The sequence below is a fragment of the Artibeus jamaicensis genome, unplaced genomic scaffold (genome assembly GCF_021234435.1).
Source record: "Artibeus jamaicensis isolate MK-2021 breed Jamaican fruit bat unplaced genomic scaffold, CSHL_Jam_final contig_373, whole genome shotgun sequence".
Taxonomy (NCBI): Eukaryota; Metazoa; Chordata; class Mammalia; order Chiroptera; family Phyllostomidae; genus Artibeus; species Artibeus jamaicensis.
The window spans coordinates 10,500,852-10,506,934 of NW_026521807.1; the positions used below are offsets into that span (position 1 = coordinate 10,500,852).

General features: G+C 40.8%; 1 pseudogene; it reads right to left on the minus strand.

Annotated features, from left to right (window-relative positions):
- Positions 1-689: 689 nt before the first annotated feature.
- On the minus strand, positions 690-5,630 carry LOC119059797 (hemoglobin subunit alpha-like; annotated as a pseudogene).
- Positions 5,631-6,083: the final 453 nt, after the last annotated feature.

Here is a 6,083-nt window from a genome sequence, read left to right on the forward strand (position 1 = left end):
CTGGTAATCAAACTCATGACCCTTTGGTCTGCAGGCCCACACTCAATTCACTGAGCCACACAAGGCAGGGCTGGGGGCTCCTTCTTACCTCCTTGGCTCTCCATATCCCTCACTTCATACTTTGACTTTAAATGTCTACTTCTTTTGCTCCCTTAGTTTGGTGACATATTTATTATTATTCTCTGATACACTCTCCTTGATCATCTTCTACTTCATTTTTAACTCTGCAATACAGGTATATCTTGTTTTATTTTCTTCACACATGATGCCCTTTTTATAAGTTAAGGACAAGACACTACTAGCAAAAAGATTACAACTCACTATATTGAGGTGGTATGGAACCAAACCCTCAATATAACCGAAGTGTGCCTGTATACTTTGAGTTAGTGCAGTGGTTTTAAACTTTAGTGTGTATGAGAACCTCCTGGCAGGCTGGTTAAAATAGAGATTGTTGAACCTTCACCTCCAGAGTTTCTGATTCAGTAGGTCTATATGGCCAAGATTTTGCATTACTAGCAAACTGATATTCTCAGGTGCTGCTCTCATATGTTGAGAACCTGATGTTAGGAAGTCGTCATAATTTCCCATTTTTTTTTCAGCCCACACAGACTTTAGTCAAAGATCGGGACATGTAGGTGGCAGAGAACAAAGAGGCCCTGACCCAGGGGAAGGATAGTCACAGCTCCAGCTTAACCATATCTGAAGGTCAGCATGTTGCTCACAAAGGCCAAGAACTTGTCCAGGAAGGCGTGTGCTGCAGGGGTGAAATCAGGCATGGTGGCTGGCCAGGGTCACCAGCATGCAGTGGCTCAGGAGCTTGAAGTTGATGGGGTGCACATGCAGCTTGTATGCATACAGGTGTTTCAGAGCTGGCAGGTGTCACGCGAGTTGCCCAGGGAGGCCACAGTATCACCAAACTTTTTGCCATGGCCCTTGATCTGGGAGAAGCCTTGGGCCAGGTTGAAGTAGAAAAAGTAGGTCTTGGTGATGGGGAAGCTCAAGAGCATCCTCTCCAGGGCCTCTGCATCATAGTCACCTGCATGGATGCCAAACTTATCTTAGGCAGCCTTGACATTGGTTTTTGTCATGGAAGCCAGCACAATGGTTAGTTCTTTCTAAGTCTGCATAAGGCCCAGAAGGATCAGAATTCCCCATTCTAAATCACTGTCTGTCACTCAACCCCACTCCCCCATCCTCATTTCCCAGCATCAATAGAGCATGAATCCCACCTAAAAAGGTAAAGATCTCAAGACTCTGCTGTGCCAGAGATCACTAGGAGCTCCTGGGTATGACTCATTTCCCTAATAAGTTGAATCTATCTTAAACAGTGCTGCCAGGCTTGTGTCTCTGAAGCACAAACATGATTGGTTAACCTCTGCTTAATTACTTTTTTTCCCTTTGAAATTCAGACTCCTTAGCATGATACAAAAGAGCTATGGTAGTCCCACACTTGCCTAATCCTCCAGCCTCATCTCCCTCTTCTGTCTTATAGTGGGAGTAGAGTGGACACTAGGAAGCAATAGTTATTGGGCACCTTGTACTAGTTACATTATGTGCCACCTTATTTGGTCATTGTACAAACCCTCAAGGGAGAAATTATTAATTTTCATTGTATAGATGAGGAAATGGAGGTATAGTCAGCTAAACAACGGGCTGAACACAGTCACTCTGCCTCTGAGAATCCAAGCCTTGATTCAAACACAAGTCTAAGTGACTTCAAAACTCCATTCTGCAGTCTTCTCACTCAGGTAACCAAAAATCCCAGTTTACCCAGGACCGTGCCTGTTGTCAGAGTAATTATAAAAAGCATTACTTTTCACTCTCAAAAGTACCATCCTGGCTTTGCTGGTGAATGATATGGCCAATCTACCTACATTCTAAACCCACCACCCAGCTATACCTGGAATGCACTATACTCATTCATGATTCAGTTTCTTCCTTTGTACTGCTCCTTCTGCCCTTTATTTCCCTTGTCTCTTAGGGAAAAAAAATGTGTCCAGTTCTTAGGACACAGTTCTTCTTCACTGTCTGTGGGATGAGCCCCATTCCTCCAGCAGCAGACAAAGGGTTCGATCCACTCCTCTGTGTTCCACATACTCCATGCTTACTGTTATTTAATTCCAATTTCTTGAGTGGTTGGAAGTCTTTACCAGCCTGTGAATTCTTAATGTTTTAGCCTGTACCTTAATTATCTCTGAATATCCACAGCTCCTATAATTCTGCAGGACCCAGGGTACATGTTTATTAAATATTTGTTGAATAAATGAAATAATGAAATTAGAAAGATCTAGCTGTCTGCAAAAACTATGATAAAAGTAGAAACAGGGTTTTTCAATATGAGCAGGTTTACACCAGCTAGCTATGATTTACTTTACCTGGAAGTTGCTTAATTTCTGAGAAATGGTTCAGATTGCCTCTGACCTTGCTCAACAGTTGCATGTAGGCTGTCCTATTTTATGAAGGGGTCCTCCTATCTGCAGCCCGAGCTATTGCTACTGGTTCTCTGCACAGCACTAGGCAGGTATGTTTGCTCAGCACAAAAGACATTCTAAGACTTTCTCCTGAGAGGTTGGGAGAAGCAGCTACTTCGTGGCTTCCTTGTGCCTCATGCCACACTCAGGTGTTTGCCCGTCCTCTGTCACACGGTGGTTACAAGTCGAACTGCCTGGGCTGGAATCTCCATTCCACCATTTCCTACTAGACAACAGTGTGAAAACCTTCTACATTTTCTAAATCTCAATTTCTTCATCTGAAAATCAGTGCCTAGCTCAGAGGATCATTATAACAATTAAATACACTTTATGAAGTGCTTAACATGGTGGCTGCAACAAGTAAGAATCGATGTTAGTTATCATTTTTAACAAGAGTATTATTATTCCTTCTGTGCCTATGTCTATGCTTGCCTACCAGAGTAGAAACCTTGTTTTCTCCCATTAGCTATTTCTTCATCTTTGTCTTTAAGGATGCATATTAATTTTTGATATCATATTCCCTGGATAAGCCCTAAAGACTGTAAATTACTGTAGATATTCTACCAGCCCTCTTATCTCCTAGTCCCTCCTCACCTGGCACTACTACTCTACCACAGAAGCTTCTAAGATACAGCTCTGTTTAACTGACCCACCAGACTGCCTTTGCATGATCCCTTGAGAGGACAGAGCCTGAGGCAGAGATTCAAGTGCTCACACTAGGGACTGGTAGTCCCAATGTGATGAGGATGAGAGAAAGGGAGAAATGAGGAAATAAGAGATGCAGTGTAATGATGGCTGACACTTTACACTTAGTTCAAAAGCAGTACGACAATTCATGGTCAGTTATGTTTACGCACACAAAGGACTTTCTTCTAGGAAGTTGCAAGAAGATGCCAATTTTGTTGCAGCCAAAGGAAAAAAGCAAGGTGATTCATCCGCCGATCCTCCAGTTTCCCATTTCCCATTGGTCATGATTCCCTGTACAAAGCGACCTCTTCTCGGCACTTCCAAGCTGCATCATTAGGCCCCTTGGTGGCCACTCAGAAAGCCAGATTCCATGCCTATAATATGCTATATGATTGGAATTCAAAGGGGAAAGGTGATTTGGTGGGTGGGTGCTTCCCAAGAGAGAGAAGGAGGAATGCCAGCCAGGAAACCTCGGAAGATGCACGAAGTTGGTGTTCAATGCACTGATTTTCTAGGCTCCTATGTAAAAGTCTGGACTAATACTCTGCATCAAAACCCATGACCAAAAGACTATTCTTTAGTATTGTCCAGTTTTCTACTTTAACCAGATGAGTTAAATGCTTGCTAAGAATCAGTTACATGTATTCCCAATTTTTCTGCTATTTTTACTTGGTATTAGAATTATACAATTTAATAAAATACAACATAAACTGATAAAACAAGTGTAGAAAAGACTGAGAGCTGCTTGTGCAAAAACTAGGAAGAGCAAATTCATAATTAAAAAAAATCCTTGGCTAAAAACAACAAAACTATTGGCTATTTTAATATATATATATATATATATATATATATATATATATATATCAATGTAACAAGTTGCCATCAAGATCTTTAAAAATAATAATCATCCATTAAAGTCAATACTTGAAACAACAAGGACAAAACAGCTACTGTGTGGTTAGAATTTAGCACCATGTGTCAACTACCTAATTTCCATTGTTAAATTTTTATCTTATCCTTTGTGCTTATTTTCCTCAAAATTCTAGAAAAGGCATTTGCAAACTGTGCATGACCACCCCTTGGTGGGTAATGAAATAAATGTGGTAGGTTGTAACTAGCAGCTTTATTTTTAATTATTTATTTATTTTATATTAAATTTGTTGGTTAATAAATTTATATTAAATTTATTGGTTAATAAAATTATATAGGTCTCAGGGATACAATTCTACAATTGTTTCTTTATACTGTATTGTGTGTTTACCACCCAAAGTCAAGTCTCCTTCCATCACCATTTATCCCCCCCTTCACCCACCTCCCTGGAAATAAATGGAATGGAACAGACTAGAAACAATCAGGACACATTGCATGGTTTCTTAGCAAGAACTGTGTACATTGCAATAAATGGATCATAATGTAAAATATATCTCTTGCTGTATATTTAGAAAACAGTATTTATAAAAATACTCCCTCTAGAACAAGCCCAAGTGAAATCTGGTACGTTTTCTTACAACAAATAAATCTGATTTTATTATATCACCTCTTTCATTAAAGGTAATAAAATATAAAATGTTTTAGCCAAATACCAAGCCAAGTTTTTCATTATCATGATATATCCTTTAGAATGATTCTTTATGCAGCTGATATCTCAAGTAAAGCAAGGGCACTACACAGCCAGTGCCATGTCTCTGAACAAGTAGTGGATCCAATTAGATTTACACTCCTCGAAGGGGGACTTGTCCCACTTAGGTGGCTTTAACACGCCTTTCGATGTCATGTCAAGGACAGAATATTGCACCAGAGGAGAGAAAACAGCTTGTTACAAAGACCAGAGGCATAGAGACTCTGTGAGTGGCAAAGTGAGTCCTGAGGCAGTGAAACTCTCCTTGCTGTGTCTGCCCATACAGGGCGAAGTCTCTAACCCAGAGGCAGTGATCCAGCCAGTAAAGAAACATACCCCGAAAACCTTGGAAGCAAAGAGGCTGCAGTATCATCATATAACCTTGATAGGTCATTTATATTATTGTTCAGAATTGATCATACATAGTTCTCATTCCAGGGTCCAGCTACTCTCAAAAAATTAAAAAATATGATTGTTAATGAGTCTCCCCATACACTGGAAACGGCTTCTTCACACCAGTTAAGTCAGAGTTCTGATGCTCAATGTGGAGTAACCCAGGTGAGCAGCCCATTTTCAAATTCTGCCTCAATGAGGCTACTGTCTGCCTGGCTGTGCTACCCATTGAACACACATAAAGATGCCACCAGACAGGGAGCCTTTCTGGCTCATCACACGGCAGGGTGCCATGAAGGAAGTCACAGGCTGTGGCTTTCATGAAGCCCGTGACAAATTTAATACCCTATTACTAGTGCCATGTCCGCACTCGGATTTAATTTGGTGACATCACTGGATACAACTGAAGTTGAAATTCGTGTGACATTTTTGCAGGTGTTGTTTTTCACCAAAACCCTCATTTTACATAGTTTAGCCACTGTACAGTGCTTTTTGGACTAGAACTAAACCTTATGAAATCTAATGAGGTTAAGAAAGAAAAGTGAAAGTTAGCGGCCACGGCTTTAACAAAGGCTCATCCTCCCTGAGGCTTTGAAGAGTCGGTAACTGAGTTCAGTAACTGAAAATTAAATTAGAAGAAAATGCCACCTCTGCAGCTACCGTACCTTCAGCATTAATGGTAATACAAAATGAGCTGGGGGTGGGGGGTTCTGCTCAACAGAGCCATGGAGAAACTTTCAGAGCCTTGAAATGCTGTGGAAAATTTCTCACGCACAGTATTACAAGATTCCATTGGGCTATATCTTGCCCTCTCTCTACCCTCCTTTCCTTCCTAGTCGCATCCTTACAAGGACCTTTCTTCTTCTCTTCCTTCTGTAAGTTTTTCCCATTATTCAGTCTTAATTTCCACTTTT